This window comes from Castor canadensis, chromosome 7 (genome assembly GCF_047511655.1).
Source record: "Castor canadensis chromosome 7, mCasCan1.hap1v2, whole genome shotgun sequence".
Taxonomy (NCBI): Eukaryota; Metazoa; Chordata; class Mammalia; order Rodentia; family Castoridae; genus Castor; species Castor canadensis.
Genome location: NC_133392.1, coordinates 156618370 through 156642163, shown reverse-complemented (window position 1 = coordinate 156642163; position 23794 = coordinate 156618370). Strand labels below are relative to the sequence as shown.

The 23794-nt window shown below is 50.9% G+C and overlaps 1 protein-coding gene across 3 annotated transcripts in view; it reads left to right on the top strand.

Annotated features, from left to right (window-relative positions):
* The first annotated feature begins 4255 nt into the window (after positions 1–4255).
* Positions 4256–23794, top strand: part of Spsb1 (splA/ryanodine receptor domain and SOCS box containing 1) — a 62142-nt gene continuing 42603 nt past the window's right edge. Inside the window, exon 1 of one of the 3 annotated variants that reach the window (XM_074081423.1) lies at positions 4256–4437. The gene's annotated coding sequence lies outside the window, so the exon portion shown is untranslated. Of the gene's footprint in view, positions 4466–22078; positions 22210–23794 lie in introns of those variants that run through there. The other 2 variants (XM_020157505.2, XM_020157506.2) reach the window with 2 other exon arrangements.

Below are 23794 nucleotides of genomic sequence, written 5' to 3'. Positions count from 1 at the left end.
TGTTCTAGACTCTGTGCAAAAGGGTGACAGTACTGATGCTCTATGCTCTTGGAGTGATGCAGACTGGGGTCTGATTTAATCTCATTCTCTAAACTCCATCACTCTATCTGCATCCTTGTAGGATCAACACTACATGAGCTCATGCCACACAGCTCATGCCCAGTAAATGCTTACTAAATGAGTGAGGCATTGACCCCTCGCTGGGGACTAGGCTGTCCTGAGGTGGAGCAAAGGCTGAATCTGTGGGTCTAGAGTCACTGTCATGGCATCTACCAAACACAGCAAGCTCTTTAGTGGAGAACTGGAGGGGAAAATGAGCCCCTGACTATTGGGGGTGTCTGATCTGTCATTTGTGACAGAGGGTTACCTTTTTAGACTCTTGATACAGAATCTTAAGATTTTTGAGCAGAAGCCACTAAATACAGGTGTTCTTTTCCCAAGGTAAAGAAAAACAGACCACAGAGCAAATGTATGTAAAACAATTCTTTATCTGCTGTTATTGTCTGAAATGACCTCATTTACTATCTGTCACCAGACTGTCCCACTTAAATGGAACTCCTCTAAGGCCAGGAGCTTGGTCCATCTTGTTTCCTTTCCAGTATGTAGAACAACACAACTTTTATGAATTCAATTCAAGATGTTGTCCATGGGGAAAAATATCCTGAATGACTAATGAAAGTGTCTATCAAAGAGCTCGGATGGTCACCACCAGATCACAGCCTGCTCACTCTTTTTGTCACTGAAAGTATTTTTGAAGGATTTTGTAATAATTATTATCACAAGAACCAAGATAGTTTCTTTATTGCTTCTCAAACATCATGGGACTCTTTCCTAGTCTGGTCACTACCCAATGTCTCATGTAAAGCTACAAAACTGTAATGATTCTTTTCCTTTATTATGATTAACGATGTCTGATAGAGCTGTACTGCGGTCTCACATGTTGCCAGCAGGTGTCCCTGTCTAGTAATGTGTGATCCTGTGTGGAAACTGGCAAAGGATAAATCTATGAAATGAATCAATATATTAATTAGTGAATGCTGTAAGACCAAAACCTATAAGAGAACAGCCACTCCAGTTTCACTTTGTGAGATGAATATAGTTTATGCTAGGGATGCGTAATGGGCCTATATTTTATTAACATGCTTCAGTGTGCTTTCTGCATCTCACACTTCTGTGTTAAGGATCCCATGTTTTCCTGGGAAACTATATTATCTTGAAACTCCTCAAAACCAATGACTTTTTTGGGGGGCACTGGGGTTTGAACACAGGGCTTCACACTTGGAAAGCAGAAGCTCTACCTCTTGAGCCACACCTCTAGTCCATTTTGCTCTGGCTATTTTGGAAATGGGGGTCTCTTGAACTATTTGTCTGGACTGGCCTTGAACTTTGATCCTCCCCATCTCAGCCCCTCAAGTAGCTAGGATTACAGGCGTGAGGCTCCACTGATTTCATTGTAACACAATGTCTTGCACATTTTATGCTCAATTACCATTTGTTGAATTATCTCCCCCCCACACCTCAATCTTGGGAAACATGTAGAACAATTGTACAGATAAGGAAACTGAGTCTCTACAAGTTTAGTGCTTTGTTCAAGGTCACACAGCTGGTGAATGGCAATGGGTTTGCATTATGCTTGTCTAATTGCACATCTTTTGCGCATTCACTCCAACCAGCAAAAGTCTCAGAGAAGATGGGAGCCTCTAACCCAGTGAGGGCTATAGGATTCGGTCACAAGGGTGTCTGAGATGACTCTAAGTGGACCTAGAACCATCATCAGAAAAGCTTATGTTAATTTGCTCCCTAACAATTTAGCTTTATTGTTTTCTTGAGTCAGATTAAAGAAGTAAGCAAATTATATCATCTGCATTACTGATACAAGTGACGAAATATATGTGGGAGAGGGGGGTGAAATAGGGGGCTTGGGGCTGGCTGCAGTACTTCAGCACCCTCCTCCCTATTCACCCCTGTGGGACAAAGATCCTTGGTTTAAGACTTGAGTCGAGCTGCCAGTGTTAACCAGTGTATGTTACAGTAGTGTTTATCAGTTCATGTTACAATACTGCAAGATTATGTATCTTTTTTACAAACAATAGTTATCAGCAGCTCAGTTTACGCCTGTTTCACACATAGCCTGGCCTTCAAATTACTCAACTGTGCTCTGAGTCACAGTAGTCATGGTCCACCTGCCCACTGTCCTGGAGGAGGTGAAGGCTCAATCCCCAGGCATTCCTCTGGGCATTTAGGTCAGCAGGATCTACTTACCTGACTGGATCAGAGCTGCAAGTTCAAGATTAATGCTGAAGGGAGGAGAGGTGTCAAAGACTTTTAATTGGGAACAGTCTTTTTCTGGGCCCTCACATCAAAGGTGGGGTCTTGAGCTCCAAATGAACAAACCCTATAATCATTTGAAATGTGCTCCAGTATGCCCTGGAAACTCTCCCACAGTCAAGGCCTGGAGGACTTTCCCTTGAGGCCCTTTAAGTGTGATTGTAATGCCAGCTCTGTGGGATGACCACACCTGCACAGCACACCAAACATGGCTGAATCGATCAGTTTCTCTAAAATGAGCAATAGTTACTGAATTGCCAAAGGGCTACTGGGAGTCATGAGTGTTTGCTTTTTTGAGGGGGGCAGTACTGGAGTTTGAACTCAAGGCCTCATGTTTGCTAGGTAGGTGCTCTACCACTTGAGCCACTCCACCCAGCCCTTTTTTGTGTTGGGTATTTTTGAGATAGGGTCTCATGAACTATTTCCCTGGACTGGCCTTGTACCACAATCCTCCTGCTATCTGCTTTCTGAGTAGCTAGGATTGCAGGCATGAGCCATGGGCACATGAGCACTTTTTAAATGAGAAGCACCCCTGGGTTGCTGACAAGGCCACTCACCTGGTTAGTCTGGCAACTTGAACCTAAAAGTCACTGGAGTGATCACAGGGCACACATAGGCCCACTTAGTCCACAGCAGTCATTGGAGCATCTGTATTTTTATTCTTGATTCAAAACAAAAAGAAATGAAACATTTGCAGCACAGTGAGGTGAAAGACATCAGACTTTGGAGACTAACCGTCCAGTTGGGCTCCCACTTCCACTATAGTAGACTTTGGGCAGTCACTGTTTCATCTTTACCATGAGTGTAGCAATCGTCCCGCCCTCACAGGTTATGGTAAAGATTAAATAACTGTGAAAAACTATTTACCTCCCTTCAATGGATAGTAGGCACAGTGAGGGGCGGGGAGACATAAGGGGATTTTGCTCTTAACACAGTAATTTCTTTAAAATCTCCACAGTCCCAAGTGACTGCTCTTTGGAGGGCAAGGAGAGAAAAGGTCCATTGATAAGCCAGAACCACAGGACACTCTATGTGAAGTTCTCAGAGGTAGAGACCTCCCAGGCAGTCTCTCATTCATTCATTGATTCATTCAACAAACTTGCAAACTGGATGCGGTGGCACATGGCCTGTAATCCCAGCACACCGGAGACTGAGGCAGAAGATCCCAAATCCCAGGCCAGCCCGGACTATAATAGCAAGACTCTCTTTCAAACGTCTCACCACACAAACCCCACAAATAAACAAAAACTTTCAGAGGACCGACCCAAAGCACTGCGGTTGCCCAGGTGCCCGAGCCCCAGAGATGGGGTGGGGTGGTCTTGAAGTCCTGAGACCGTGGTCCCTGTGGATTCCAAAATATAACGGAGGGTTTATGTGTCCACTCACACACCATACCCTCGCTCCCCAGCATTACAGAAAGTTAACGTGACGGATTTCAGATCAGAAAAGCAAGGCCTTGCTCCGAAAAGTTTTTGTTTGCTTTTATCACTGAGCCCCCCCATTCTTCCCTACTCCAGGGCCATTGTTGCAACCTAGGCCTTAACGCCCGGCCCTTCCCAAAAACGCCTGCAGAGAGCCCGAAGCTTCGGGCCCGCAACGACAAGGCCATCGCGGCGGACACCAGGCTGGGAGGCAGGGCCGCGGCCTCGCGCGCCCCGGGCGGCCTCGGAAAGCGGGCGGCGGCGCGGGGCGGAGGAGGCAGCGGGCGGGCGGCAGAGGGCGGCAGACCAAGCGCCCGGCACGTGACGCCCGCGCCCCGCGCCCCCGCCCCGTGCGCCCAGCCCCGCTGTGAGCTTGGTGGGGGGGGGGGAGAGGGAGCACGCGGATGGGGAGGAGCCGAGGGAGGAGGCGTGGCCACGGGGGCGGGACGACCACGCCCACGGCGCTTGGCTCTCGCTTTTTTTTTTTTTCCACTTTAAAGCCATCGCTGCTTTTTCTCCTCCGCACAGAAGTCGGGCTCGGGCGGCCCGGGCGCTCGCAACAGGAACCAGGCTCCAGGCGCTGGCGCCGGGGCCGCGGGGAGGAGGCGACTTCGCTCCCTGAGGCGGACACGGCCCGGGGCGCCACGAGCCTCCCGGGTCCTGGAGAGCCGCGACCTCCCCGGGCGCGGTAGGCAGCGCAGGACACCGACGACCCGGTGGGTGGGCGCGCGGCCCGGCGCTGGGGACTGGGTGGAGGTGGGCGCGCCGATCGCCACCCTGGGCATCGAGCGGGTGGACGCAGGGCAGAGCACTGGGACGGGATGCGCGTCCGGGTTGGGGGGGCGCTGGCTCCCGGAGTCCTCCTTTCACCGCGGGTCCCCGGAGAGGGGCCGGGCGCCGCCCAGCGCTGCTGCTGTCGCTGTTGCCCCTGCAGGCGCAGGCGGGTGGTGGCCGCTCCCGGGTCCCACCTGCGGGGGCGAGACTGGGCGGGGGTCCCGGCAGCAGCGGGGACTGTTGCGCCCGGGGCTGAGCCTCGGCAGCTGCAGACAGAGAACCGGGTCCGGGGCGCGCGGCTTCTCCCGCCCACTTCGGAGTGCCCCGGCGCCCTGGACCCCCCCATTCCCGAGACTGTCGCCGAGGCCAAGGCCGGGGCATACCCTCGGCCCTTCCTGCACCGGGCAGTGCGACCCCGCTCGGCTAAGTTAGTTTCGCTTTTCCCGCTATTCTCGGCCCGGATTTGCAGGGCGGCCCGACTACTCCTTGGGGCTCCCCCGCTCAGGCCCACAGCGTCTCCCCCGGGGAGCCCGCCGGGCGACACCTCTGGCGGCGCCACCGTCCCCACCGCCCCGGAGCCGCCGCGGCTTCTCCCAGCAACGGAGGGGGAGCCTAGGGTTATATCAGGAAATCGATGAAAACAGAGAAACGTGGGCAGCCGAGTGTGATGGGTCACCCCGCGCTTGAGTGTATGCGGGGACATGGTAATTGTCCTGTTCAAGTTCTACTGATGGGCGAAGGCAAAGGCTCCAAATGTGAGCAAATGGTGTCCTTGAGGATACTGACTGCCGGGAAGTTGTGTGTGTTCGGGTTGAGGGTGGGATGTGTGCCTGAGTGGATCTGTGTGCGTGTGTCTGTGAATGTGTGTTTCTGTATCTTCTCGGTGAATGTGTGTCTGAATGTTTCTGTGAGTGGGTCTAACGTGTGTGTGGTCTGTGGTAACCTGACAGTGGGCAGAGCCACCTGCTTCCAAGTACCTGCTTAGCATGACTTTCCTTGCTCGGTTCTGGAAAATGGGCTGTGCTGGACCGCCTCAGGCACGCAGCTAGCAAAGCCCCTGCCAGCCAAGGAGCACCCGGGCTTCTCTCTTTCTCTCCTTTTTCTTTGAAAAGGAACTGTACAGTTTGGTGGTGAGCTGGCAGGGGCTGCTTCCTGAGTGAGTAATATTTAATTAAACACTCCAGCCAGTAGCATCAGAAACTGCTCATGAGTTGAGTTTTAACAGGTGTTCCTGGTAAGCACACCATCCCCCGTGACTAAGGCTTGGTGTCCTTGGAAGGATTTTTGGGGTAGTGGTGGTGGTGGTGGCTGTTGTTGGACGGTTGGGAGAGGCTTTCATCCCTTGTGGTTGGGTGTGAGGAGAACAGCCAGCAAGAAAAGGAGTGGGGGCTGCCTCTCCCTTCTCTGCCCCATGCCTTCTTCTCCGCCCCTCTAGGAAGGCAGAAGTTGCTAGGTTGAGCATTAGTGACACAGATGGAAGGAATCAGAGTTAGGGAAGCCCCTCATCACTTACAGACATCTAATTAGACCAACCCTACTTTTCCCAGCAGAGGTATGTGACTTACCCAAATTGCACAGCCGGGGCTGTGGACCAAGCCGGGTCCTGGCTATTGCTGTTGGTTACTGTCCTGGGCACTGAGGTTCTGCAAGGGCCAGGCAGCTGCAAAGTGATGAGATAGCTAGCTGTTAGATTATTTGAAGCACTCCTCTTCCCTTGCTGCTTTTTTCTTCTGCAAGGAGCACTCTATCCAGTAGGTGGAGTAAGTGAGTGTATAGATAAATGTGTGTGTGTGTGTGTGTGTTTTTGGACAGGGAGGTATGAAATCGCCTAATGCAACAATTTTACAACTCTTTCTTTTCTTGCCCAGCCTGGCTACCACCCTAGAAGCAGAGCAAACAAAAGCAACAGCACATCAGCCTGTCCCCAGTAGGGGACAGGGTAGGTGTATGCTTCAGTGAAACCATGGTTTTCAAAGTGTTTAGGAAGGAGTGGTCCTACCTGGGGTCCTGGGCGATGTCACCTGGCTCTAGATAAGGCTGTGTTTCTTGGGCAGCTCCTGCAAGGCTGGACCTGCCCTTCAGTGGGTTCCTCGGGGCTGCAGGGTAAAACTTGCTCCCTTGGAAATCAGCACAGAAGTTGAATTTCTCCCTGCACGTGGCTCCCTGAGGATGGTGTAGGTTGTGCTCCTGGGCTGTGCCTGCTCCCTTAAACCTTCTGCCTCCTCTGGGATGGATGGAAACTTGCCTGAAGATGAATTTAGCAAAGCCTCAGATTCTTAGGATGTTCACGAGTTTAGTCTGGGAATTTTGCACCAGTTCTTAAGAATTAGGATATACCTGGGGTGCATGAATGGATTTATCTTTTTTGTTCTGAGAAGTTTTATCAGACAGAGGCACAAGGGTGGACCTAGGTGCCTCCATCTGCCCAGGAGTGCTCAGGCCTTCCGTTCCCCTGCACGCTAGCAAGATCAGACTTAAAGGGACTATCATTGGGGCTTTCCATGTGGGCTTCTCCCTTCCTCAGATGGCATCCTTCCTGATCTAAGAGTTGAAGTGTTGCTCACACCGGGTGCTAGGTATGCACAGCTCAGGGCTCGGATGTGAGCCTCAGTCATAGTCACAGTGGGGAATCGTTTTGTGGAACATTCTAATTCCAGGCTGCGATCTGAGTTCTGACACATTAACCGGTATACACTTCCTAGGAGCCTTGAGCTGCGGGTTCTCCCTTCATCCCCCTTGTCCTCAGCAGGCAGGGTGACTTGGTGACTGCTATTAATGGAGGAGCCAGAACTCAAACCCAGATTTTCACACCTAAGCCAATAACCAGCACTGTATGTCACACCCACTGCCTTTGCCTTTCCTTCTGGAAGCTTGTGTTTATTTTTTATAATGAATTTGTTTTTGTAGAAAATTTCAACTATATACCAATGTGGAAAGGAGAGTGTACTGGGTCCTCAGGTTCCCTTACCAACTTCAAAGCTCAACATGTATACGCATAGGCACATGTGCACACCTGCTGGATTATTCTGAAGCACATGCATGATGTCAGGTCATCTGTATCTACTTCTGAAGATGTTTAGGTGAAGACGCCAGTCGCAAAGAGGGGTTACCTGTTACTCCAGGTGAGGGCAAGGGTCGGGGTAAGCATGGCGTCTCCTCCTTAGAGGTGAGGTTGACACTGTGCCCTGACAAAGGGAGGACTGTGCAACTCTTTTTTGGGGGGACTCTGTCTTGGTGCCACTGCCCCAAGCCTTTGGGTGGCTTCTTGCTTGTTTTGTGCAGTAAAAAGTTCTGTTCATTGCTCAACGTTAGAGGATCATGAGGCAAACCACATTAGCAGTGGGCTTAGGCTCATGGGCCTCCCTGAAGAGTTAGCAGGAGAATCTGCCAAGGCCCAGCCCAACTCTGCCTGCCATCGAGGCCCCGGCCTTGTGCAATGTGGGCGGGGAGCTTTGTGGCAGGCCTGGGCATCAGAGAATAAGTTGTTAACAAGTGCTGGATCAGACCTCGAGCCCAGCTTCACCCTCTTGAATTCGCTGTGCAGGTGGTGGGTGGAGGAGTATGGGAAACTCTACCACTCCAGGGCACCTCTTGGAAAGGAGGAAAGCAGTAGATGATTTGGCACGAGACACAGGGATTGTGTCATGCACCCCACACTCAGGAAAGGACAGCTGAGTAGAATGCTAGCAATCCAGGGTTGGCAGGACCTGCCTGTGACGAGGTTTCCACTCTGCTCCCCTGCTTGCCAAGACCATCCATGTTGTGGCCACCTGCTCCTGCTGGCTCTATTTGGGGGCCACTTTGGTTGTCTGGCCATTTGTAGTCTGGTTACCCCATCTGTAAGGAGCAAATTATCTTTCTCTTCTGGTCACCTTACTCTAAAGGTGGTTTAAAAATTGTGAGGAGTGCCACACTCCAAAAGAGCTAATGAGTTTCTGATTCACACAGCAGGAACCTGGGAGCATGTGGGGATGGATATTGAGGGTGTGGGATCAGATTGGGGACATAAAGTTGAGTCAGGTTAAAGTTACTGATGAGGAGATCTGGCACTTAACGTGGCATTGCTGAGAATCGTGAAGGAGTCTAACAGTTTGATGGGTGGATTGGTTGGCTGGCGCATGGATCAGAAGCTGGTCCACCATGAGCTAGCTGGCTGGAACCAAGCTCTTTAGGTTTAATGTAGGGGAAGAAAGTCATAGGCTTAGGGAGATCGGAGTGCTAGAGTTCATCACTTAAAACCCACCCACCTCCACCAGGAGGGCCCAGAAGACACACTTCCCTGCAGTACTTTGGGAAGTAGATTTGTGAGAGGAGGTTCTGCACCCTTGAAGAGTTCAGTGATTGCTCTGCTCTGCAGGCCAGACCTCACAAGGAACCACAGCTACTCAGAACACGGAAATGCAGTGGGAGTAATTGGATCCTGGGGTGATTGGGCCAGCCTCGGCACTCAACCGCCAAAGGCGAGGTGGACGTAATCAGTCATTACCGTAATGGACAGCAGAGGCAGAGCAGCAATCAGAGCTGTCTGACTTGTGCAGATCTAGGGCGCTGGTGAGTTAATCACGGTGTTCCTAGAAGTGAAATAGAGGGGAAGCCTGCTGCATTCTTGCTTGGCTGTACAAGAAAACCTCCAGGGTATGTGAATGAGAGTCTAACTGGGATCAGACAGTCATGGCCCTAAATCAGTTCCTATGCCTGAGCCAGTTTCCACACCCTGAACTCCTGAAAGAAGAGGGGGCTGGGTCCCCACTGAATGAGAACCCCAGCACACTAGTGAAAACTTGCACCGCCAGCTTTCCCCAAAGGATCTTACAGTCTTTGACCAGGGTAACTGAAAATACTGAGACTTTCTGAGACTGCTGGACACTGGCTCTGAACTGATTGGACTCCAGGAATTGGGAACTGTCATTGTGGGCCTGCAGTCAGGGAGGGAGAGAGGGGCAGAGAGAGCTCAGATAATCAGTGGAGTTTTAGCTCAGGTCCAACTCACAGTGGGTCTGATGGGTCCCAGACACGTCCTGTGGTTATTTTTCTACTCCCAGAGTGCAGGATTGGAGTAGAAACTCTCAACAGCTGGCACAATCCTCCATTAGCTCCCTGACCTGTGGAGTGGGTTCTACTGTGGTAGCAAAGGCCAAGTGGAAACCTCTATCTAGGGAGATCATAAATCAGACACAATATTGCATCCCTAAGTGGGATCATAGAGATGCCTTCCGCCCAAGGACACTGGAGATTACAGAGGTGGTGGTCCTAATCATATTCCCATTCAACTCTCCCACTTAGCCTATACAAAACACAGAGGGGTCCTGGAGAGTGACAGTGGCTGGCCATGAGCTTAACCAAGTGGTGACTCCAGTTGTAGCTGCGATGCCAGATGTGGCTTCCTTGAGTGAGTCAGTGAACACATCTCCTGGTAGCCAGGATGCAGCTGTTCATCCAACAAATGCCTTCTCTACCCCTGTCCACGAGGCCTGCCAGAGTAGTTTGCTTTCAGCCAGCAAGGCCAGCAGTACGCTTTCTGTTGTACCTCAGGGGTATGTCAGCTTTCCAGTGCTCTGCTTCTCTTTAATTCCTAGTAATCTCCATCTTCTTTCCCTTCTGCAAATATCACACTGGCCTGGTTAATTGATGGCATTGTGCTAATTGGTCAAAGTGAGCAAGAAATAAAAATCACTCCGGACTAATTGTTAAGATATTTTCATGTCAGAAAGTGGGAAATAAATCCTCTTGAAATTCACGGGCCCTCTACTGAAATTTCTAAGAGTCCAGTTGGTATGGGGGCACTCTGAGAGACCCCTCCTAAGGTGAAGGCTAAGTTGTGCCTGCCCCCCACCCCCTCAACCAAGAAAGAGGCATAGGGCTAGTGCATCTATTTGGATTTTGGAAGCAATGCACCCATTAAAACTAGCTATGTTACTCTGGTCCAACTACTGGGTGACCCAAAAAGCTGTGAGTTTTGAGTGGGGCCCAGGACAGAAGAAGGCTTTGCAACAGGTCCAGGCTGCCATGCAGGCTTCTCTGCTGCATGAGCCTCATAATCCAGCAGCTCCAGTGGTCTTCAAGGTGACAGGGGCAGGTAGGGACACTGTTTAGAGCCTTTGACAGGTCCCTATATGTGAATCATAGCCCAGGCTTTTGGGATTTTGGATCAAGGCCCAGATATCACTCCCAAATAATTCCCCCCTGTATAAGAGATAACTCTTGGCACCCACTACTGGGTCTTGTGGAAAGTGAACCTTTGACTAGGGGCTACCATCTGGCTCATCACTCTGGCCTCAGCTGCCCATGTGGACTGGGTGTTATTTGAGTCACTAAGCCATAAAGTTGGGTGTGCACAGCAGCACTCCCTGATCAAATAGAAGTAGGATATATGTGATCAGGCTGAGCAGGTCCTGAAGGCACAGGTAAGTTACAGAAGAAGTGGCCCAACTGCCCATGAGTTCCTCCTTCTGTCACACTGCTTTCTGTCCCTCACCCTGCCCCTGAGGGGTTATGGTGAGCTCTCTATGATCACTGATGGAGGAGGAGAAGATGCAGGCCTGGTTTACAGATAGTTCTGCACCATAGCAGCCACCACCTGAAAGTAGCCAGCTATAGTGCCATAGCCCCCTGTGGGACATCCCTGAAGAACATAAGTGAAGGGAAATAGTCTCAGTGGGCAGAACTGGACTGTGCACCTTGCTTGGAAGGAGAAGTGGTCAGATGTGCAATTATGTACTGATTTGTTGACTATTGCTAACGGTTTGACTTGGAAAGAATGGGAGTGGAAAATTGCTTGCAAAGAAATTTGGGGAAAAGGTATGTGGCTAGACCTGTCTGGATGGACAAAGGTGATATTTGCTGATATTCATGTCCTATGTAATGCTCATCAATAGCTGACCTCAGTAGAAGTTGACTTAAATAATCAAGTGGATAAGGTAACCTGTCTGTGAATACCAGTCAGCTTCCTTCCCCAGAAACCCCAGTCATCGCCCAATGGGTTCTTGAACAAAGTGGCCATGGTGACAAGGAGGGAAGTTGTGCATGAGCACAGTCACCAAGGTTGTCCTGGCTATTGCCACTGCTGAGTGCCTAATCTGCCCTCAGCAGAGACCAACACTGAATTCCTAATATGGCACCCTTCCCTGGAATGATCAGCCAGCCACCTGGTGGCAGGCCCATTACATTGTGCCACTTCTGTCATGTTGGGGCAGCATTTTATCCTCACTAGAATAGATACTTGCTCTGGGTATGGGTTTGTCTTCCCTGCACACAGTGCTCCTGCCTAAACTACCACCTGCGCACTCCAGAATGTGTCCATCATCATGGTGTTCCACACAGCCCTGCTTCCGACAAGAACTCACCTCACAGCCAAAGAAGTGTGGCAGAGCCCTTGTGCTCATGGAATTCACTGGTCCACCATGTTCTGCCCCCCACCCCCCTGCAATGTAGTGGCTTGCTGGATGGCAGAATGATCTTTTGAAGATGCAGTTACAGTACCAGCAAGCTGGCAACGTCTTGCCCGGCTAGGTCAAGCAAGGCTCTCCAGAAGGCTGCATGTGCTCTGAGCCAGTGTCGGATAGATGGTGCCGTGTCTCCTATAATAGGGCGTCACAGGCCCCCACAGCGAGGGTGGAAATGGGAATGGTATTCCCATAATTTTATGCTCTGCTGGCCTGGAGGTCTTGTTCCAGAGGGAAGACTTGATTCCACCAAGATCCACAGCAGTGAGTCCATTGAACTGGAAGACAAGACAGCCACCAACCACCGTGTGCTCTTCGTGCCTTTGCATCAGCAAGCTAGGAAGAAAGTAAGGTGTTGGCTGGGATGATCGATCCAGGCTACCAAGAGGAAATTGGACCACTAGCCTACTTAGGGTATCTCAATATTATCAGGGTCCAAGATTAAGGTCAGTAGAAAACTATGACCAATCCTGGCAACTCTGTGAATGGCCCAGACCCTTCAGGAATGTGATGTAAAGAACCACAGTCTGCTGAGGTGCTTGCTGCAGGGAAGGGGAATAGAGAATGGTAAATTCCAACTACAACTGTACAACCAGTTGTAGAAACCTCGGCTGTGATTGTCACGAGCTCTTTCTGTTTTGTTAGGGATATGTTTGCATATGTATATAAATACGTGAAGCAAATATCCTTGTTTTCTTGCCTCTCTTATTCATTATCATATAACACAAGATGTGGTGAGTTTATACCAGTATTTCATCATTGTTACTTTTGCATCATTGCTTTTAAATTATAGGATCTGAGGAGAGCAAACAGATCTCTCAAGGTCTTTGCCCTCTCTTCTGAGTAGGGGACGGTTGCATTTTCTGTTGTGTACAGGAGAGTTGATCACAGACGGAACCATGATCCTGTTATTAGGATAGTTTGAAAGGATGCATATGGCCGCCTGGTTGATTTGGGGTGGACTTGTGACAGTTGATTTGGGGAGTCAACTTGACTGAGTTAAGGGCAACCCAGATAGCTGGTAAAGCATCCATTAATCTCAGTGTTTCAGTAGGCACTTCTGCTGAAAGGGAAACTCAAGTGACTTGGCATTTGATGGGAATGATTGGGCTGCCTTGATGTGTGAGTTGGTGGACCAAGTGGTGAAAGATCAGCCCTCAATATGGGCAGGCACCATGCAACTAATGAGAGGCCTGGGTGGAAAAAAAGGTGGAGGAGTGCTGTCTTCCTCCATTTTCTGTTGCTCTGTCTGAATACCTGGATAATTTATGAAGAAATATACTTAGCTCAGAGTTCTAGAGCTTGGAGGTGCGAGAGCATGGTCCTGGCCCAGCTTACGGGGAGGGCCTTCCTGTCTCATCATAAGGACGTCACAGGTGAAGAGAGAGCAAATGTGCCAGCTCCATCTCCCTCCTTCTTACAAAGCCACTAATGCCATCACTGGAAACCCCCAGGCTGAGCCTTGTTGCTGGCATTTTCCTCTGGAACTGGCAGGTTTCCTGCCTTGTGCTTCTGTCTGGACCTCTGTGTAGGGAGAAGCCACCTCTCATGACACCTGTTACTTGCTAAGGTCCCCAGGTGACTGCCAGGATGCCCCAGAGCCATCTGGGAAGGCCTCTCTTGGTTTACAGTTTTATGCTTTTGTCTCTCTTTTAAAATTGTGGCGAAATACAACAATAAAATTTACCATCTTAACCATTTCAAGTGCACAGTTCAGTGTCATTAAGCAAGGTTACATTGTTATGTAACCATCGCCACTGTTTCCAGAATTTTCCATCCTCCCAAATTGAAGCCCTGTCCCATTAAATGCTAACACCTGACGCCATCATTGTACTTACTGTCTGCCTCTGATTGTTTACTCTGAGGCACTCAGATAAGTGGAATCATAAAATATTTGTGCTTTTGTGACTTGCTTATCTCCTTAGCATAATGACCTTAGTGTCCATCTGTGTTGTAGCACATGTTGAGTTTAAGGCTGGCTCAAAGCCCATCGTATGGATACACCATGTTTTATGCCTCTGTGTGTATGTGTGTTTTGGTGGTGGTCTTGGGGTTTGAACTCAGGGCCTTGCGCTTGCTAGGCAGACACTCTACCACTTGAGCTACTCCACCAGCCCTTTTTTGTATTAGGTATTTTTGAGATAGGGTCTTGTGAACTATTTGCCTGGGCTGGCTTTGAACCATGATCCTCCAGATCTCTGCCTCCAGAAAAGTTAGGATTTATAGGTGTGGGCCACCAGTACACCACTCATCGTGTGCCTTTGAGGACTTGTGACTATAGGGCCTCGGGAGTTCTGGGGGTGGACTTAGGCTTTGCTGCTGCCCCTTTCTGCTGGATGGCAGGTGAGGTGAGGTCACCTGGAGTCCTAGGTTGCAGGGCCACTCTGACTTCTCTTGGCTGCTGATAGCCAGGCTTGCCACCCAGGTGAGAGGAGGAACATGAGCAAGTGCCATTCATCCAGTGTCTGGCCTCCATTCCCATGTCTCCAGGCATGGTCAGCATATCTGGTCTCTACTTCCTCATTTCCCTGCCCTTGTAGGCCTCTCCAGTAGCTCCTGTGCAGAACGGTTCACCTCCTGTGCTACCTCAGTACCCTGTCCCCTCCCCTAACTCCTCCTACTGCCTCCAACCCTGCCTGCTCTTCCCCCATCCAGGGTCTCTGTCTCTCCCAGCCCTCCTCAATCTCCCTCACATGGAGACAGGTGAGGACATCTGTACCAGAGGTAGATGGGGGTCAGCATAACACAGATGGCAGTGACTAAACCCATGAGGAAGGAGATTGAGGAGGCCCCTCTCTCCCTCCCCCAGTTTCTGCAGGCTGTCCTGCAAGTCCCTTTCATACTGTTTCTAGAAACTGAGCTTGCTCCCTGTGTCAGTAACGCAGACACACCCTGGCCCCCTCTAGGTGTGAGGACAGTGCGAGGATAGCAGCTGTCGTTCCACTGGACTACGGCTCAGGAGAGCAGGACTATGTATGTCGTTCTTGTTCCCTGCTGCATCCTTAGGAGGTTCTTGGACACCTGTTGGGTGGGTGAGAGCAGGCAGAGCCTTGTAGAGAACCAAATGTGGGCTTGGGGCGGCTTAGTCCCTTCTGGCCGGGTGGCTGGGGAGTGGGGCAGCTACCTCCTGTGGGGCTGGGAGGTTTGAGGGGTGATATGTATTGACATTGATGTGCGGCGTAGTGATCTTGGGTGTTGGGGTGCTGGCCACTGCCAGGCTTCCCTCCCCACGGACCTCATCACAGAACCAGACTGCGAGGATTTCAGTCTCAGTAAGAATGTTTAATGTGAAATGTCAACCCTCACTCTAAACTTCCATGTTCAGAGCTTCAAATGAAGATGTCATTGGGTTTTATAGTGGCTTTCTGATTTTGGTAGTCCATCCAAGAAGGGAGTTTGAAAGTTGTTGTATACTGTTTAAAGATTGTCTGCCCGTGTCCTGCCTGAAATACCATGATTGTTTATGAAAAGTATCTTTAATAAAGCTGGATACAGTTTGGCTTGGAAAAAAAAAAAAGAATTTCCCACATCACCCTGTGAGTGGTCAGGAACTGCAAACATTCTCAGACTATTTGTCATTCATTCATTCATTCATTCAAACATTTACCAAGCACCTGTTACATGAGCCAATCTGCCAGGGCGGAGGTCACAAGCAACAGAGAACCTTGCTGTCAGAGACCACTGTCTATCAGGAGAGACAGGCCCAGCAGTCACCAGCCTGAGGCCAGCACATCCAGGTCATGTCCAGGTGCTGCATGCACATGAAGTCATACAGTCTTCAAGGTATCCATGGTACTTAGGGGTTAGGGGTGGCAACTCAGGGTCATTTGGCCACCCAGGGGGAGAACCAGCAGCTGAACCCAAGCACCTTTGATCACCATTTCCTGCCTCAAGGAAGGAACAAGGAAGAAATGAGCGATTGGTGAGACTGTCAGCAAAACATACGTCACCTGTGGCCGGGTCAGTGGGTTGGAGGGGGCTGAGCAGGACCAGAAGTGGCCCCAGGATTGTGGGGGAAAGATGGAGTCCCCAGATCCTGGTTACCTAGACTTATTTTCTCTTGATTTCTTGCCGGAGCTCCCTGAAAGTTTCCTGCTTTCTCTCTCCCATGCTCAGGCCGGCAGTTGGGAGGTGTCTGAAATCCCGTCTGCTAGAAGGATGATTCTGTGGGTAGTTAGAACCTTTCTCAGTGCCTGCCACACACCACCACAATCCTGGGAGGTGGATATGGTCTCCCCGTTTACACGTGGGAAAACTGAGCTTCAGAGAGGTTGTCTAAGATGTAGGAGGCAGCACAGCCATGTCGGTGATGGTGGGCTAGCCTGATTTCGGAGCTTGTGTTCTTTGTACTGTGACTGTTGACCCCACAGCATCGCGGATGGGGTGTTCCTATTTGCCAGGCCCGGCTTGGGAGGTGTGGGAAGCAGCCCAGGGCCCTCGAGAGCCAGCAACCTAACTGGCAGCATTACTAGCTGCCAGGGTGCCAGGTGGCCCCCAGGGCCTTGTGTGATGCTCAGGAGGGTTCCTTCTGGTGTGGGGGGTTTCGGGGTTGGGGCCGGGAGACTGGCCTCATGGGAGCACGGAGCGAAGAATGGAGACACAGCAGAGAGAGGCATCTGGTGCTAAGCCCAGGGATCCTTGCGCCCTCCTCCACCCACTTACCACCAAAGCTGTTCCTGAAATACGTGGGTAAGCTAGAGTTCTTCCCAACACTCTGCACTCTTGAATTTAAAACATGGTCACTGGGGCCTGGTCATTGTCCCCACGAGACCCAGTTCAGCTCCCTGGGTCACCTTGGGGCTCTCCCAATCAGGTCACTGATGTCCACTTGGTGAGTTAGCTGCAGGTCTGACTAAGGCACCAGTTTCTGGCTGGGGTGGTGTTACCCTGTTTTGCCGAATCTTCCCTTGGGTAGGGATTGGGGAGACCCCATGATAACAGCTGCTCCTACACCTGCCATGGGAAAGCCATAGGAAATGGCCCCTGCTGGGGAGATTTGCCTGGTAGGTGGATCCCAGGAAGCCTCAGATTCAGCACAGGAGTGGGAGAATGGTGGGCTTTGCTTGGTGCTTACGTGGATGTCTGGGGGATGAACCCCTGGGAAAATCAGAAAGCTGGGGAACCGGAATCAAGTTGACTGATTTCTCTGAAGATGAGGAGCAGGGAAGGCTGGTGAATGTTTCTTTTGGTCCCAGGGTCTTCAATTTGGAGATTTGAAGAAAGTGGTTACATTGTGTTTGTGAAGCTACAGAGATCAAGAGGCAGCACAGGTGTAATTACCTGTAAATTATATGTATGTGTCACAGGTCCATTGAAAAGACTTGTCATCTTTGGAGAAATGGGATTTCTCTGCTTCTTGCCCTTGCGTCATATTGAGCTGTTCCCTGTGGTAGGTTCCTTCTCTTGCCCCTGCCTTCTGCCCTTTGTGGTCTTTCTGCCACTAGACACACTCAGGGCTGTCTGGACAGCTTGGGATAAGGGTTCCCCCCTTTTAAAAATCCCTTCATCATCCAGCCTGTGTCCCCTGAATGCTGGCTCTGTCCTGGTTGTCCTGGTGCCTCTACTGGGGGAGATGCCCAGACAGGGCCGACCCAGAGACTGCATTGGAGCTGAGTCCTCACCATGACTGGGTTTTTTTCTTTCCCCTAATGTGTCTGGCCACAGCCGAGGTTTTGCTGTGCTGTCAGTTTGTGTATTTTTATGATGGAAAATTTTAAACACAGACAAAGAGCAGAGACTGCTATCTTGAATTCTAGACCTTGATCCTCCAGCCCCAACAATTACTTCTTGTTCCCTCATCTCTTCAATGTGCATTGGATATTCTCCTTTCCGGAAAGATCAGTCAGGCTTAGGAATAACATTGGAGTCCTAGAAAAGGTCAGACAGGGTTCTTGTGCTTTGGGGATTTAAACTGAGCTTCTTCAGAGCACAGACTCCTTTGGACATTGTCCCCAGTTTACTGAAGGACTTCAGGGCCATTTGAACCACAGGAATCTTATTTATTTTTGCACTCTGTATGTATGTGTGGCGGGGGACACAGGGTTCTATACACGATTTAGCTTTAGGGGAAGTAGTTTGAACTGCTGACAATAGTTATAATGGGCCGGGCATGTGGAGCCCCTGTAATCCCAGCCACTTGAGAGGCAGAGGTGGGAAGATCACACTCTGAGGCTGGTCTGGGCAAAAGCTAGAGACCCTATCTGAAAAACAAACTAAAAGCAAAATGACTGGGGACGTGACTCAAGTGAGCTCTGGGTTCCATCTCCAGTACCGCTACACACAAAAGAGGTCCAAGGCCAAAGGCCAGCTGTGAATGGCTGCCTCCAGCCTCCCTGCCTCTCTCCACATGCTTCTGTAAACCGTCAGGAATAGATCAGAGCCAATGATACAGGGGTCAAGCAGGTGGCACCCAGGCTGTTTTTGTAAGTGCGGTGTGTCAAGTGTGAAATGTTTGGCAATGTGGGGTGTGACCTCTCCTTTCTTCCTGGGAAGATGGGTGCGGTAAGCATCTCTGGGGAACGTGAACTTTGTGATGCGGAGCTGTGCTTAAGCCACAGCCCGGTAAACTACCTTTGTTTAGACAGAATAGAGGATGGGGCTGATGTCTTTCTGAAGCCAGTCACTAAGTCTTGAGATACGGGAGGGCTTCAGGCGGTCAAATTTTTTGTCCCTGTGTCACTGGTCACTGGTTCCCATCGATCAATCTCTCTCTGTCTCTTCCCTCCCCCCGCCCCTCCCTCTCTCTCTCTCTCTCTCTCTCTCTCTCTCTCTCTCTCTCTCTCTCTCTCTCTCGTCAATATTTTACAAGGTAAAGGCCTACCTGACCTTACTGGACACTAGGCAGACTGATGCTGCCTCTTCAGGGCTCAGAACATATGCCATGAAAGCTAGTGCATGATTTTTTTTTTTCTTTTCTCTTTTTTTTTTGTTTTTTTGTTTTTTTTTTGCAGTAACGGTGTTTGAACTCAGGGTCTACACCTTGAGCCACTCCACCAGCCCTTTTTGTGAAGGGTTTTTCGAGGTGGGGGGTCTCATGAGCTATTTGCCCAGGCTGGCTTCAAGCCACAGTCTTCCTGATCTCAGCCTCTTGAGTAGCTAGGATTACAGGTGTGAGCCGCCACCACCCAGCTGCATGATTCTTTTTATGGTTTTGTAACTCAGCCGCATGGTTACCTGCTGTAAGTGTCCACATTGGTGATTTTTAGGACCTGTGCAGTCAGGGCAGGCCATGGACATGTCCTTGAGTTCAGTTTCTTCTCATCACTGCAGCACACCCTGCAGGTGAAGACTGGGGTGTCAGGTGAAAGTGCTCTCAAGTGAAGGGCCAGTAGTCACCTAGGCAGGCGCTGTCACAGAAGTTTCTTGGACGAGCTGCTCATGAACTGGATTTTGTGATAACTGGATGATCTTTCATTGACTCATCACATAAAAGCGGCCTGGCTTTCAGAAGTACCTAGGGAAAGCTGTCTGGGGGAGGTGACCGTGGGCAGATGTGCTGATTGTACAAAGCCAGGGCCCAAGGCCACATGTGTCCACAGTGGGCCTGTTGCACACAGACTGCCTTTCTCTCTGCAGCTTCAGAAAGGAGACCAGTTTGCTCAATGTTAACGGAAGATTTATGTGTGCCAGGCACCTTCCTAGATACATGACACATTCCATCTTTAACTCATATACCACCCATTTTACAGGTGGGAAAAACCAAAGCTAAAATGGGTTAAAAGATCAGGCCAGAGTTGGAGAAGCAGTTAGGCTCAATGCAGACTGCCCACAGGACCCTTGAGCTAGATAGGGGTGCGGAGCAGATCAGAAAGCAGTAGTCGCTGGCTGAGTGGCTCAAGTGGTAAGAGTGCCTGCCTAGCAAGCATAAGACCCTGAGTTCAAACCCCAGTGCTGCTGGAAGGCAGCAGTCACTGCCGTACCTCGCAGCATAAGCCCTGCGGAGTGCACCTTGTTGCCATGCAGGAGGACTTTCTGATGGAAGGAAGTCTTTCTTAATTGGGGCATGAGAGGGTACCAGCGGGAGGAGGTAAAAGAAAATATCCTGTGATGCTGCAGCCTGGAAGCTGAGGCATGCCCAGCTCACCCACTGCTGTGTCTTGGTGCCTGGCCCTTACGGGGTGCTTGGTGATGGTTGAATGAACAAAGGGGATGTCACTCAAGAGGGAGAAAACTGGAGATCCTAGAGCAGGGCTTGGAGGCACACATCTGTCATCCCAGTAGGAGGATACAGGACCAAGGCTGGCCCCTGGCAAAAAGCACAAGGACCCTATGTGAAAATAACTAAAGCAAAGAAGGGCCATGACCCCACTGGTAGAGTGCCTGCCTAGCAAGAGCAAGGCCCTGAGGTCAAACCCCAGTACCACCTTAAAAAAAGCGAAAGCTGGAGATCTTGTGCCTCAACACTTTTCTCTTCAGCAGTGATTGGGGCAACTGGAAATTGCCCCAGAGGCCCACTAGACATTTTCAGTGTCTCTGCTGGAGTGGGAGTAGATCCAGCCGTGTCCCACTGAATTCAAATATACAGAATATGCAAGTATACAGAAGAGCTGGCTGACTGGGTAAGCAGGAGGGCTCCTCAAGGCTGTCCAGAGTCTCTCTGCTGAAGATGAGCACAGGTCTGCTGCCCACCAGCATCTTGACTCTACTGCCCTCCTTTTGCATGTCCAGAGGTGTGAGAGCCAGGGGGATCCCGCCCTGAGTTCCTAACCAGGAGAGAGAGGGAGGCTGTGAAAAAAGAGCAGGACACTGACACTCACTCTGTCCTTTGTTTAGGAGATCACAGAAAGTCTTTCAGACAGGGTTTCCCTTGGCCAGCCCAGGGTGTAGGTCTTCTTACAGCGTCTTATTTTTCTCTAAGAAAAATTAGCCTTAACCGTCAGATTTTAATTACCTTCCCCAGGGATACTTCCTGTGGATATTTCTAGTGACAAGTGGCTAAGGTGGTGCCTTAGGGTTTTAATTAGGGTTTTAAACTGGGTCACAAACTCACATGTCCCCAGGGACTTGGAAGGAAGGTTGTAGGGCAGAGGGGAGGACTGTGACAGAGCAGAAGGTGCATGTCCTTCCTAAGGGTGGCCCTGGGGCAATGGAGCTCCCTGGTACTGGAGTGTCCTTTCTTCCCCCTTAGAGAAGCCAAGATTCCAGGCCTTAAAAACATTGGCAAATAATTCAGTGGGTTCGTTGTTTTTAAAATCACAACACACTGGTTGAAAATAAAACATTGTGGGATGAATCTGCTCTCCTTGTCAAGATGGGGGTGGGGAGCAGATGGAGAAGCCCAGCTAGGTCACACAGCTCAGGTCCAGAGAGGCAAGGACTCGAGCTTTTCTGCTAGCCCCTGGCCTGGCCCACTGCCCACCTTACCAGGCTGCACTGTGGGTAAAACACAGGGCTGATTTCCCTGTGACAAGAGGCTCACGCTGGCTCTGAGGGACAGGACCCTGAGACGGCCCTCACCTTTGCTCCCCTACACCTAATCAACAGCTAGCATTTTGGGATTGCCTTTTGCATGCTATGTTACCATTCTGGGGACACGCCACACCCACCTGGTAGGTTCTGTCATTCCCATTTACAGATGAAGAACCTGAGACCCCAAGAGGCTCCATTATCATGGTCGGGTAGGATTTGAACACCAGTCCGATTCCTCCATGGCCCACGGTAAAAAAGTGCACTGCATTCTACATCCGGTACCGGTGAACTTGCCCATGGCATGGGCTGTATTCTAATCAGACCCGCTGCCCGCATCACCCGGTGTGGGAACGGCAGGTGGGGCGGTCGGGGCCACCTGGTTCCCCTCCGGAGCGGGCACTCTGGGGCCCAGGCAGCCCCACCTACAGAGCCCGAGCAGCGCAGCTAAAGGCTGCTGACTAATTTTCTTTGCAAACGGCTCAGTTTCACATGCCTGCGCTTCCAGTAACTCTGTGGGTGGATTTGTTTCATTTAAGGGGAAAATAAAACAAAACAAAACATGGAGGGGTTTTCTTTCCCAAGAAGAGAACTAGCTAATTACGGGTCCAGCGCGTGTGGCTCCGGGCATCCTGGTGCAGTTCTGCAGCCAGCCGGGCCTCCTGGCAGCCTGCTCCAGGGAGAAATCGCTTAGTCATTTACAAGTGAGCGGGGACCAGGTGCGGGAGGTCAGGGAGGTGGAGGGGCTGCCCACCCAGCCACAGCAGCCTGGTGCTCTTTGCAGCTCAACCCTGCCCCATCCAGGAGGGGAGCTGAGTGAAGAGGAAGGTGCCAGCCAGGTGAGCGCAGCCTCAGCGGCTTGGGCCCATGGCACTCCCAAGGGACCTGACCTGGCAAGCAGATGCTTCCCAGCTGGCCCAGCCACCTGTTCTGGTGGGTTGGAGATGGGGGTGTGCCCAGGCTTGTTAGATTCTGCTGTGGAATGGGTGAGAGACAGCTCCCAGGGGACAGGGAGGGAGGGTGTGTGTGTGTGTGTGTGTGTGTTCTCTCATGCTGCCTCATCCAGGTAACAGCTGCACCTGGATTGGCCCGGCCACTAGCCAAGCAGAGCAGTGTTGGCGTTGGTGTTGGTGAGGACCTGGGGCGTGCCTCTTCTGTGCCCTAAACTAAGGGCACAACCCCTTTAGTTGCTGGATAGGGAGGGGACACAGGTCATGGCAGAGGTTGATGTCTCAGTGTGGGGTGAGCAGGAGGCTTCTACAGAATTTCAGTGTTCTAGAGCCCACACATGTTCTACTGCCTCAGAGCTCAGGTACAGGTAGGCTGTTGGTGACATCTCTGAATGTGGCCCTTCTTTAGTATGGCAGTCCCTTCTCCAAAGGAAGCCGCCCTGGACAGCCGTGTTTAGTCTGGATGTAGGGGCTGAAAGCAGTTTTGAGCCTGACTGGGAGACAGGGAGGTGGCTGTGGTTCAGCAGTGGTGCTTCCTGCCTCTGTGTTGCGGTGTCTTGTTTAACCTTGGAGCCTCAGTTTCCCCCTTGTGAAGTGGGTATTAAATACCCCATGGATAGGATGCCTGGTGCTGTCCTTAAAATAGCTGGGATCTAGAGCTTCAAGGTGGAAACCTTTTGTAGAACTTACGATCCTTAATCCTGGCCTTTGAGTGTTTGCTTCTGGAAGGGAAGAGACAAATATCCAGATAATTTTCAGGTAAGACAGCAGTGGCGGTGGGTGGTGAAGACAGTGGAGGTGCAGCAGAGCTCTGAAGGATTTTGATAGGGGGCAGAGTTTACTGAAGCCTGGAGGTGACGCTGGGTCTTAGGATGCATGAGAACTAGAGAGGAAGGAGGAAGGGAAACTGGGAAGAGATTTGGCTCTGGTGAAAGGTGGTGTGTGTGCAAAACCAGCAGGGGCTTAGCTGGGACCTGGAGTCCAGCTATAAGTGCCTAATAAGCACCATCATCAAAATCAGTATGATTCTAGGACTTTCAGTTCAGGTATTTTGGCGAGAGATGTGTGCATTAAAGATTTTCAGGCTACTAGGTGGGAAAGGACAGTTTCAAGGTCATATGTAGCTGGTTTCCTGTGGTGAGGGAGCTGGGTTTTTTTGGCTGGGGGCAGGAGGAGCCTCCATAGATGAACTGGTTGCCTGGCTGGGACCTTTTTATTCTTTGACCTTCTATTTACTCCACATGCGTGTTGAGGACCTGTATGTACCAGGCATGGCCTAAGTGTCCCCGGGAGCCAGAGGAAGTGGGGTGGACAGTTGTGGGCTGTGACGAGTCAGGTGGGGACAGGAAGCAGCTGTGCTCTTTCCCCCTTTCCGGGCAGGTTGGGGAGGCGCAGCAATTGTTCTGGGAAGTTCAGCTTGGAAAGCCACTGTGTTTCCTGCGGCTGGTGCAGGCAGGGCTGTGGGGTCTGGGCT